The 13,011-nt window shown below is 36.0% G+C and overlaps 1 protein-coding gene across 5 annotated transcripts in view; it reads right to left on the reverse strand.

Moving 5' to 3' along the window:
• SORBS2 (sorbin and SH3 domain containing 2) overlaps positions 1–13,011 on the reverse strand; it is a 204,180-nt gene that overhangs the window by 126,820 nt on the left and 64,349 nt on the right. The window lies entirely within an intron of this gene.

Raw genomic sequence — 13,011 nt, forward strand, 5'->3', positions numbered from 1 at the left:
AAAGAAACAGAAGGAGCAGGGAAAAACCACTGTTGATGAAAAAAACCAAATGAAACCACTGCTAAAAGGAAATTGGGGACCTTGAAGATTATAACTTTTAGCTCAGACAATGAAACACTATGGATATTTTTTAATGTGAAGAACACCTTTTGAGTTTTGTTATATCTGAAGGTGTTTTGCCTTCTCTACACAAGGTTTCATGTGAGATGGGAGAAATTCTATGTGCATTAAAATCCATCATATCTGACAAGTATACACATCCAAGGACAGGACAAATCAGTACACCAAGACTGAAGCCAATAATTTGTTTCTACTTTGCATCTCAAGTTTCCAGTTTCAGCAACAGTACTATTTTGGAAGCCTAGTGACCTGAAGCTGCTGGCACTCCATTTTTTTTTGACCAGGGCCATTCAGTGACATGATAAGTATCTCCCTGTCCTCCTCTGTCACACTGCCAACCAACCCTCCCATAATGTAAAAATACTGAGAATCAGCAAGTATCAATACAAATTAATGACTCAAGGAAAAGACCCTGACCATCATGATGGGTACATAAAAGCTATTTACTTTGAAGTTTAAGAAAACACAGATAAACTGAATCTGTGAAAAATTATCACTGTTTAATTTTTTTGCAGCTTCCTCTGATAGAGGAGAAAGCTTCCAACATATCCGTCTCTATAACTTCCCTCTATATATCTCAGCAATTCTTGGTTTTGCTTCCTCAGAAAAACTTCTCAAAAATCACCACACTCTTAGGTACTGCCACTGAAAAGTTTTGTTGCTTTTGTTCAAGGAAAAGTTATGAGACTTAAAGTTACTCTCACAGCTCAAAACCTAAAATAGACTGGTGTGGTAAGACTGCAAAATGTTTCATGTCTACTTAATGTCATGTCTACTTAAGCACATTCATTTGATAACATTTTAGAACACCATGGGACACCTTAATTTCTGATTTATTTGTGAACAGTAGCTGTTTGGAAGTTGTATGGATACATGTCAGACAAACTATTTAGTAAACTGTTAAAAGAGTAAAGCAATGTTCGTTGTTATTAAAAAAACACGAAAAGTACATTTTCTCTTGAAGACTTGAATAAAAATCATTAGCTATAAAACACTTAAAACAATAATGAAAAAGCTGCTAAATGTATAAATATAGCACAAATTCCTTCTGTGTTAGCTCAAAAAGCATCCTTTCCATTTGATCTCAGCTATTTTTAGTGTCACAGCATTCAAAATAAGCTACAACAAACCCCACAAACTCTAAATACCAACCCGTTAAATTAATTATTATTGCTACTTCATTTCTGATGTCTAGTTTAAGACCATCATTTTACCACAAAACTAGTTCAGCAAAGATAAAAAGCTCAGTTTATATATATTTGAGATTCATGAACAAAGATATTCAAGGACTCCAACAGCTTAAATTTCAGATAATGTCTGAGTTATAGCCAGCATGAGAGCTGTAATAGTCAGGTGGAACATGCAGTACAGTTTGTAAATAAGTACAAGACCTGTATCTGCCAGACCACTAGTGTCAGATTCTACATTACCTTGCCATCCATAATGCTTTCATCTGGTCATAACAAGCCAAATTAATAAATATCCACATGCTAAATACTAATTCTACACAACCACAAAACTACAAGTATGTGTTAAAGTCATTATTAGCAGTATCAATTAACTACTGACATAATGTAATACACAACACTTTGCAGCTCAGCATTTCTTTTCAGAGGCATTTTCTCATAAGACAGATTTACTATTAGCTGAGTCACCAGCAGCACTTAGCCCATTTTGGTACTTTGTTCTTCACACACTCTCTGTAACTGCATTTGTGTAAATAAATGGCAGTTTAACTATTAGCATTTATAGTGTTTACTAAACAGGACATAAGCACTGTTCCAATATATACTAAGGTGCTTTAGCTACAGAATACAAATCAGATCATCTTTTTCCACAGGAAACATGAGATGCCAGAAATATCACATATATCATCTAGGTCTCAAAGATAAATGCAAATGTATATTTATTAGTAAAACAGACAAGTATGTCACTACTGCCAAGACTGTCACCTTGTGCTACTCAGAGGCTGACAATTTTATGGCTATCAGCAATACTAAAATTTAGGATATAATTTCTTTAGTGACCCACTCCAGTGTGATTTAATCAATTTGTTTTATTAAAGAATTCAAACATGACCAAGAAGTGCACAGACCACACTGCTGATGTGGTGCAAGTCTCCAGGAGCTCCATGGGCAGACGCTAAAGGACAGACATAACAGAGATTTTCATAGACCAGAGGAAAGAATCTTGATAGGTAAGAGATACAGAAGGTTGTTCAAAATACTGAGAAACAAAATTTGCATACCTGCTTCACTGCACAGATTCATATGAAGGAACTTTTGATTTTTCTAAGCCTAGCCTTTCAAATACAGTTGAATCACTGAAGCTTGATATGGAATGGCTGAAGGAGAATACTCTTTTTGAGAAATGTCCCTGTACATTTCAAGATATGCAGGTGAACACTGCACAGCCAGGTGCAATGACTCCTTTTCCTTGTATTATTCTATACATGATTCTATTAATATACTTCAATATTAGTTCAATACCTTTGAGTAGTATGATAATGTGTCTGAATGAATTGCATGTTACCTGACTCAGGAAGAAATGAGGAGTATGGATATGGTTTCTTCAATTTGTTCATTTCTTTTCCCAAATAACCGTATTTCTTGAACTTCATCTGAATTATGACATGTAACATTAAATGAATTTAATGATAGAGAATGGAAGCAAAATGGACATACTCTGTTTTCAGAAGTCTCCCTTGAGAGTGTTCACAGAACAGATCATCTCAATCTCTGAAATTAGTATTTTTTAGAGTGCAGGAAAAAAAGAAATCCACAGAAGGAAAGCTATGGGTCACATGCTTCGTCCTGGACTTCACCTAGTCAGAAGTGTTTTAAACATATATGAACTTGAAGGATCTTACAAATAAGACTTTTTTCAATGTCTCATGTGCTTTCAGCAGCCTCCACTGCTGAAAAGCAATGGAGCTATGAAGAAGGGTGGCCATGCTCCTGGACAGGATGGAATACCTAGCTACACATAGGTCATGTACAACATTACTTGTGGTTAATCCTACATAACGTAACATAAGTAAAAATGCATGAACATGTGTTAACTGAACTTAGTGCGAGGGATGACTAAGTATCAAAGCAGCAGATCAGCCTTCTGAATTTGTCACAAAAGTGTTCTACAGACAACTCAGGCATTTGAAAGACATGGACCAAGACAGGAAGTATACAAAACTGCACTCTCAAGTTATTAATGTGAACTGGTCTGCAAAGTGCCATATGTTTGATGAAGAGTTGACTCTGCTGCTATTCTACAGAACAGCAGACCTGCACTCTCTTTAAAAAACACCAAATGTCTTTAGCTATATTGAGTTATTATTTTTGACTTTAGATTTACGTTACACTAAAACCCCGAGCCCTTTTTTGTAAGGCAATTCACAGTTATAATAAGCAGCTATGTTATAAATTTTAATATGTGTAATAACACCATTATATAATATAGAATCCACTAAAAATTATTATACCTTTAAATCAGCACTAAATAACTACATTAAAACATAAGGATAATCTCAACTTTGAAGTGAAATCACAGGCATTTAAATACCTCCAACTACTGAAAGCATATTATCTAAATATTTAAAGGCTCTTAGTCATCTGTTAGAACCAATTCCAATACTTTGCCAACTCCATATAACTGGCTGCAAACTGTGTGACTGCTCTCACAATGATGTGAAAAATTACTACAGCTACTGCAGCTATCATTCTGAAACTGGACCAACAGGATTAATTATGCCTCCCTATTTTGCTAGTAAAACTAACTTCCTCTGTTCCAAGAGCAAACAGTTAAAAATGAACAGGAAAATAAATATGAAAAGGCCTTTTCAGGAAATGGGGAACAGAAGGTTATTGTTAATCTCACTCTTAATATACATTGCTAGGCCATTGTTTCAAGAACTTGGTACAAAGTTATTTGTCCTTCAGTCCTGTTTTTTGCTAGAATGTGCTTAACTCCTCTGTAAGACTGCTGTTTTTGGGTGGGTGCTCAGGGCTTCATGGAGTGGGGTTTTCCTAAAGTCTAAACCTCAGAAATGTAAACAAGCTAGGACTCTCAACCTGTGACTTACTAATGCAAGTAACAAGGTATTTGGAGTCCAAATGAAAAGTGGCAATTTTAAAAATACCCATTTTTTATATATATCCAAATTTCTAAGCATCTGTATGTCTTAACAGGTAGCTAAAATTCTTCTCCTTAACCAAGCAAGCAATGCCCTCCCTAATGAAATGACTTTGGTGACAGCTGTCCTGTACAGCCCTGTGTTTTATCAGTCTTAAATCTGAGGCACAAATGTCCAAAAGATGTTCTCAAGTTTTTTCCACTCTTTATTCAAAACCATGGAAGATGATGTTGTGCCACCACAGTATTTTTAAAAACACTGTGCATTAAAAAACCTGCCACGGATATGGAAAACCTGGATTAAACTTCCAGAAGGATTTACAGTCACATCTCCCACTTCCGTGACACAATACCAAGCGTCATGCTATTGTCTGGTCTTCTGAGGACACTGGCCCTATTTCATGGAGTAATCACATCCTTCATGTGGCTCACAGAGCAAGGACTGGACTCCCTCTCAAACTTAATGAAGAAAAACTTACCTGGGAGAAAGGAAAGTTTGAGCAACTATTTTCTATAACTCTGAAATATTCACACCTTCCCAGAGTTATCTATGGATAAAACTGTGCTCACTTCTCAAGTGAGAACTGCCATCACCAGGCTCTGGGGCCAAGATCCTGCATGCAGCTGCCACTCAAGCTGCTGGTCCATGTAAAGAAAAAGAAAGAGAAATCCAGAGAAGCAACACAAGTCCCAAATCCTTCCTTCCGCTTCAGGAAGACTTATGTTACAGAGCACACAAGCCCTAACACCATTCTGCTTTTTCTTAAAGCACCAGATTATGGCTAGGCCAGCTTTACACCTCCGCACTCTCTATTGAGCTTCTATTCCAATTACCATGACTAAATCCACAAAGGAATTTAGGCTTCTCAATAATTAACACAATGGTTTGCTGCCAATTTGCTAAAGCTGCCAGGCTAGTAATGAAAAATAAGGGACCTATATGAAAAACAGTCCTCAGCTTTACCAATTAAGTAATTTTAACGTTTTCTGCTACTCATAGCACAGAAGGTAGGAAACAGCCAAGCTACTGCAATAGAAACTTTCAGGCACTGAAGCCCAGGATGAACATCTGTCATCTCAAATGAGTACAAAACCTCTCACTACAAATCAAAGAACAGTGTAGAGAACCGTCTTTCCATCAGTGTCCGTTTAGTCAGTTTATTAATTTTATTACTATGATCGACCAGCTGAAAACCTAAAGAGAACTCTTCAGCATTTTAGAACACAAATGTTACAGAGCACACAAGGCTCAGAGTCTAGTATTTTTCTGATAATTCTTTTTTCCCCCATTAGCCTGATTTCAAAGGCAATATCTGGTTTTTAGCAATCCAATATTTGTATTTGTTTCCTACCTCTAATGTCAACATAAGATATTGACATAATAGAAACAACTGAAGTCAGAAAAAGCTCACCAAGACACAATTGCTTTGGCAAAGTCTTTGCTGCTCACAGTTTCACATAATCATGACAATTATCAGTCTTTCAGGCTGCAAAGCAGGTAATTATTTCAAGAGCTCAGGCACATGACACCAGCAGACTGAACCTACTTGCAGCTACTGCCTCCACCTTCATCTTCATGTTGCTTATAAGCAAGAAAAGGTGCTGAGCCTACCAGGCCTGCTCCTGCCCCCTATAAAAAAAAACTCCTTTCTGCAATATGATGTAGCATACTCAACACGAAGCTCCTAAAACAGAAAACTGATCCCTTCCTGTTCAAATCTCTTTGTTCCTGAAGATCATCATTTCCCCAAAGATTTGACAAGTCCTCACACTAGTAGCCTGGAGGGAAGGGAACTCCAGGGAAGATTTCCAAGAAGTTTTACAGCTCCCAAAGGTGAAATCAAAGCATGATACCAACACTCCCCAGTGGATACTCTCTACCCCACTTAGTCCTAGCCCACTAGGAAATGGCTCAGAAAATCAGTGTTGAGCTTGTGTTTGTTTTGCCTTCCTGTTAGCAGAGGCACATTATAATGTAGTCATCTATCATGAATTGCTTCAGCTCAGTGAAAATGAGAGCTCTTTCACAGTTTTTGTTTGCTGTTCGTGTTCCTTACAGGATTGTTAATTTGAGAACAGGCTATTAGTTTGAAACATTTGTTTGAGCTATATTCATGTTCTTCCTAGCTGAGGAAAGACAATCTGATGTTTGCTGTACTCAAGGCAATGCAGGATGTTACAGCTGTGCTGCCACTTAATTGCTCTGTGTTGAATTATCTGTAGGTAAGAACCAATTTTTCAGCTAACAGAATTTGACCCTCATTTAAGTGGCAAAACAGAGATAAGAAGAGCATAGTCACCATGGGTGACATTACTTCAGGGATTTTTAGAAATTTCCTAATTCTTCTCCATCAGTACGCTTCCACTGCTGACAAGTGAACATCAATAATAAGAAATTCTAAACTGCAGCCGTATTTTCCACCACAGACTTTCCCCCTGAATGGAGAAACTCTTCCACAAGGAAGTCTACAGACACAACTCTAAAACAAGATGTCTTTGCTATCTCTGTTTTTAGTAGCCAGTATGACTACACATTTTATGAGATGCAGCCATTAAAGAAACTCTAATTCATAATGCAAAGGCCAGTGCCACCCAGAAAGGTGAAAAGATCCTTAAAAACATTCTTAAACAGCTTCCAAACTGAAACCTGGAACAATATGAATATACATATTTTGCACATTGGGTAGAGGAAGGAGCACCTGTGTCATACCAGAAATCTAAGGTGGTTGAAGTTGTACAAAGCAACACTGGAAGAGCGGTTCTTAACCTGAGAACTGGAAGTCAAAGACAATATAATCTGAAGTAGATATCTTATTTTGACTCCATTAAGTTTTACACCTATCAGGTAGTTTCCTCTCTTTGAAAAATAAACACACAAAAAGGTGGATTTCCCTTCCTAGAAATTGTTTACTTCCTCAGAACTCAAAACATCCTCTGTTTTTCAAATTCATCTGCCCATTAGCAATAACAGCTCAAAAGACCCTTCCTTCCCTTCAAAGCCTTTTACTGTTCATCAACTTGATGAAATGACTGTTTAAAACAGAAAATTTCAATTTTAGTCCTTAAACAATGATCACTACAAGCAACAACAGAGTATTAACACTTGCACTTAAAAAAACTGAAACTGAAGTCAGTGACTTGTGGTACCCTCTGCTTCTAAAGTGACTTGAAAGCTTTACATAAATGAAAAAACAAAGCTGAGAAGTTGAAAGGTAAATTTTCTCTACAAAATTTATACAGAATAGCTAACCACACAGTTTTCTATCTTACTTCCTGAAAGAAAGGGTAGAGATAAAAAAGTTGTCAAATTACAGCATTGTATATAAAGACATCAAAAGTAGACAGCAGACATATCTTAGCAGAACTTTAATTATTACAAATTTAGTGTCCAAAAACACATTAAACTGCTTGTGTTCTATTTGCTCTGCCTTCTGCTTTAAACCCATTGACTTAAAATTTAAGCTCAGGCACATTTGATTCCTACAGCAATTTAACAAACTGCTCAAAAGGAGAACATCAGTAAAGCATCTGAAGTTGTTTTTTTTCAGCCTTTACATCCTGATCAGCAGGGTGAAAAAAATTACATATGATTAACAGTTATCTAAAGACTAGAGTTTGAAACCAGAGGGCAACAACAGAGGAGGGAAACCACTAATAGTTTTACATTGTGTCTGTACAGCTTTTGGTTATTTATAACAAAATCAGCTTACAATAGATGGGTGGCATGAACTAGAAACACGTGAGTTAAGATCAAAGTCTAAACTGCCCATAAGTTGAGTAGTTCAAATCATTTTATTAGTACTTTTACAAAGAGAAATATCATTGAAATATAAAAAACCCCCAAACCTCTGTGCTAACTTTTATGTGATCCACACCTAGAAGTCAACAGACAAAATCTTTTTATGATGCAGTATTGAAACACTGCTGCCTTTGAAATGACAACACAAAGACATCTCTATTTCCTTATTCCTCCTCCCCATGAATCCAGTGACCGCTTGGCCTGATTTTGATGGTGACATTTCAAACTCACAGGTGTGTCTGATACAGACAGCACAGAGAGTTTGAGATGAAAAACATCACAATTGCACTGACCTCAGTTTGCAAATCTGGTTAGCATTTGCAGGATTCCAAGCTGAAACACACAGCATGATTCGAACATAACTTCTGATGTTCATCAAGTTTTAGGAGGCAGGACTATTCATCAAATGGAACATCCCTAAAATATGGTAAAATTTGTGTATATAAACACATGAAGCTACTGCCAGTAATAAATACAGTAAATAAGGCTAGCAGATTCATTCAAGATGGTGCCAACCTTTTCAGTCCAGATCTTACTAATGATAGTAAGACTTAAATGTCAATGTAATAATAACAAGCAGAAAATCATTATATCAAGTGACACAAACACAAGTGCAACATTTTTTTTCATCTTTTGTCTAAATCTTTCCAGTATTCTTCAAAAGAAATGTACAGGCACTTTGGGCTGAACCTAAAGCTGGAATAGCAAAAAGCTGGGTGCTAAGGCCTTTTCAATGGTATTTTAAAAGCACACAGACTTAATGTAACTATTTTTTATCAATTCAGAAAGGATTCCTACCATTGCATTCACAGAGAGAAAACATCAGTAAGAGCTTTCAAAAATATCAAGGTCTATAATAATTTCATTTGTAAGTGTCATGTTGCTAAATTCCTCTCTGCCCTTTTCCAACAAAGCTTTAAATAAATTCTAAGTTCTTTGTTTAGGATGTAAAGAAAACACTCAGGTTTGAGGTAAGTCACAGACAAACAACTGCCTTGAAGTCATGCCCTTGCTTTTAAAAATATTATTCAGACTGGATTCTTACAAGGCCAAACTTGAATCATCGTGTCAGCACTTAACAATGTAAGATACTAATTTAGAATTATGAGAAACAAGAAGTTAGGTTTCACAATTTTGCAAATGTAAGGGTAAAAATTCTCTGATTGTTTATTGTACCCACCAAAAAAGGGCAGAAGCCTCAAAATATAGTTCCAAATCTATCGCTAAAAAAGTTAATTTAAAAAATTATCTGCTTCTGGGCAAAGCAAAGCTAAAAATTCTTTTAGCTCTTTAAGAAAGTGCTTAGTAAAAAGTATCCACATATCACCACCAGAGAAAATTAGTCCAGAATGCAAAAGAAGTGGTTTCTTTTATGATTTAAATTACATATATTGTTAGCTTGTTTTGACAATTTTAGGTATTGAATGTCAAATTTTCACAGCATTATCTGCAATTAGTTCAGAAAAAAACCCACACTTCTAATGAAAATAAAGATAAGCTGTTTCTAAACACACTGGAAAATAAAGTCCATAAAAGTCTAACTACAATATATAAAATACTGAAGATGACAGTAGAATTACATAGAATTTGACAAGACTACACACAAGAAAGCTTGCAATATAATTATTCTTTCAAGCCATGTTTGATCTCAAGCCACCTCCGAGCTCCAGCTCAGCTCATAATTTTAAAACTAAGTAATACATTGAGAAATGGACATTTTCCATAAAGAAATCTGCAGCCCAAACACACTTGAGTATAAAGCAAAACAGACAAAATATCCCACCAATATTCTAACAGAATTTGTCCCAGTTAAAACAATTTGGTGCAAAATCAAGGGACAGAAATTAGAGCTCCTTCCCACCTGATGTCACCCTCAGAACTGCATTATTCCACTGCTGGTGCAGGACAGCTAGAGAGAATCTCATTTCCATCATGGAAAATCACATTGAAAATGTAGACTTCTAATGCTTGATCTAACATGCTTGGGAAGGGACAGGACTCATCCAATTGGGTGTCCCAAGAATAAAATATAACAAAGAATAAAACCACAGAAGGAGATCAATTTTTTTTTTAAATTCTGAAAATTTTGATTGGAATTACTGTGTGCATATGAAGACTAAAAAATTTTAAAAATTAAATCTGTAGCTTGCCCTGGCACACCGTGTATAGATTGGAAATTTGACTAGAATGAATTTGTTTTTTTTTTTTTAAATGAAAACACCCCAAAAAGCCTTGAACGCTCAAGTATGTGAACTGCTCTAGGAAGTGGCTCATCTTTCTTCACACCTGTTTCCCCTTCACTCCAAGCATGTATTGCAGCTTTTTCCTGAGAGGACTGACTTCTCCACAGTACTTTTGAAATCTGATTTCTAATTTTGTTTTGGTCCCCCATGAGGAATGCCATTGTTTAGGCCTCTTGTCAACACACAATTTAAGTACAGCATCTGAACCCACAGTTTTCAGTAACATGTTCTGATCTATGCAAAATGCATCCCATGAGACCAGTTAATTTTTTTTTTTCTTTGAAGCCACTGTAGCTGTTGCTTTCCCAGAATAGAGGGCACACATAGATGTCTCGTTGTCTTGTCATTGCAGCAATTATATGTATTTTCTTCTTTTCCCTTTCAGGCACTTTTGTGATTCTCTTCCTGTCTTCTCTCACAACTCCCAAAAGTCTCTTCACAGTATCTGCTCAAATTTTCCCACATACATTTCATGCTTTCATAAGGAGCAGTAATCTTCTATGATAAGAACACTTCCCAAGCTCATCTACAAAGCTACTATTTGCCTCTTCCTCAGACACCTTTCATACTTCCATTTCTGCTACAGGAAATCAAGAAACCACTGGTATTGTAGTCAAGCAGTGCTCAAAGCCAACTGTTAATAAATCTGCTTTTCAGTTCACCTTTGCATCAAGCCTGTTCCATCTTTTACATTCAGCACCTACTGCAAAGAGAACTTGACCCTGCTGTACTTTCTGTGGCATGTTTATTTTAATTTGCGTTTTTTATCTAAGCAGTGACTGATTTTAGAAAATTACATTTAAGATAATTATACCACTAAATGCAGCAAAAACCAAATTCACACCTGAATTAATTTAGCATACCATCTCTGCAATTATCATTGCCTTGCTGATAAGAGGAATATTTCCTCCAGCTGGAAGGGATCCTCCTACTGCTTGTATGTATTAATTACAACAGGTGCTGGCTTTCAAACAATTTTTCTGGACTTTGCAGTCCTGACAGTTAAAAGTGTGTCCTGAATTTGGCCTTTGCTCAAGACCATAAATCAGTCATCTGTGAATCAAATGCCAGTGGCAAAAACATGTGAATGTGTAAATCTACAGCTATGCAAATAAGGAATTAAAAACCTCTCTCTTGTACTTGTTTAAAAGTAGAATGATAATCTGCAAGGCTCAGATTACATGATCCATATCTGTAAAGTGACCCTTATAGAAGAGGTCTCTTAAAAGACTTGAATTTGCCTGATTATCTGCATGTATGTCAAAACAAAGCCTTTGGTTTGGTCTTTATTCTACTGTCAAACCTGTCAGCCTTTCATTTTACTCTCATACAGTAGCACTTCATTTGATTAGCCTCTTTTATATTTTACTTATTCAAAGTAAACCATTTGATTGCATCAGTCACACTGAAATAATTATTTCCTTCAGATTCCTAACAAATACAGATTTCTCCAAAAGAAAAACTGCAATTACCATGAATTTGATTATCTGGAGAATGTCACTGCTTAGAGTTCCTTGTTCATTAGAAATTCACTAGAAACTAAATTAAATTAAATTTGTGCTGGCAACTGCTGTCTTCTGTCAGGATTTGCTTATTAAAATGTGTAACTGTGTAACTGGCTAGAAGTAGCAATGTGACGTACCTGATCAATACATGAATTAAATGAAATATAATCAGTGTTTTGCACTGGCACCCCTTTGGGTTGCTACTGATTGCTTTTCTTTAAAATCTTTACTGTTAGTGAGAAAAAAGAAAATATAAGATTGATTCCAAAATCAGACAATAGCTGTGTAAGATGTTAACAAGTGCAAAGCACAAAATACGAAAGTCAGTAGTGTGACCTGTATGCTCAAAAGGATATTTCTTGTGTACTTCACCTAGGCCAATCCCTAAAATTTAGGGTTGTCTCAAAAGCTGAAACAGTCTGAAATTCAAAACTTGCATGATGTTTACAAGCAGCAGTGGAAATACTGACAAACTTGGGCCATCTAATCCATTAACCCACTCCTTATGAAGGTCCATGATAGCTGCTTTAGTGGAGAGACCAAAATATCCTGTGCTAGAGATTTACTAAATAACCTTCCAGAAATACAATTTTTTTGTAATTCTTACTAACCAATAACGGCCTTGACCCAATTATTTACTCTTCCTTATTTATCACAGTCCAATGTACTAGAAAAGCTCTCATATCAACAGATAAGAAAAACTGAAGTTCTCAAAGGAACAGAAAATTCAGTGAGAAACAGACATTTAGTACCTTACAAATATCATTTTGCACCTGCTTGATGCCAACATGTCAGATTACATTTATGTTTACATAAACATTTATATGCGTTTATGTTTAAAAAATGAAGATTTTTTTTACTTTATAATTGTGTCTAATTTTTTATTATTAAGAAAAAAATGAACATTAAAAGAAAAAAGCCAGTCAAAGCACCCAATTTATCTAACTCATGCTTTGTTCATGCCTGAATCACTTCTTCTCACTTGTAGGCTCTTTGAATAGTGAAAATACTGTTCATATGCACAGAGACCCTCTGTAGTAATATGGAATATCTAGTTCATGCATTTTTCAGACATCAGATCCAGACAACAAACTTGCACAGCCTCCCCCACCCCACCATTTGCTAAAACTAAACTTTCACAAAGTATTAGTTTTCAGCAATCCCACTGAAAGATATGTGGCTTTATTCAACATGATAGCACTCAAGGTACACTATG

This window comes from Oenanthe melanoleuca, chromosome 4 (genome assembly GCF_029582105.1).
Source record: "Oenanthe melanoleuca isolate GR-GAL-2019-014 chromosome 4, OMel1.0, whole genome shotgun sequence".
NCBI lineage: Eukaryota > Metazoa > Chordata > Aves > Passeriformes > Muscicapidae > Oenanthe > Oenanthe melanoleuca.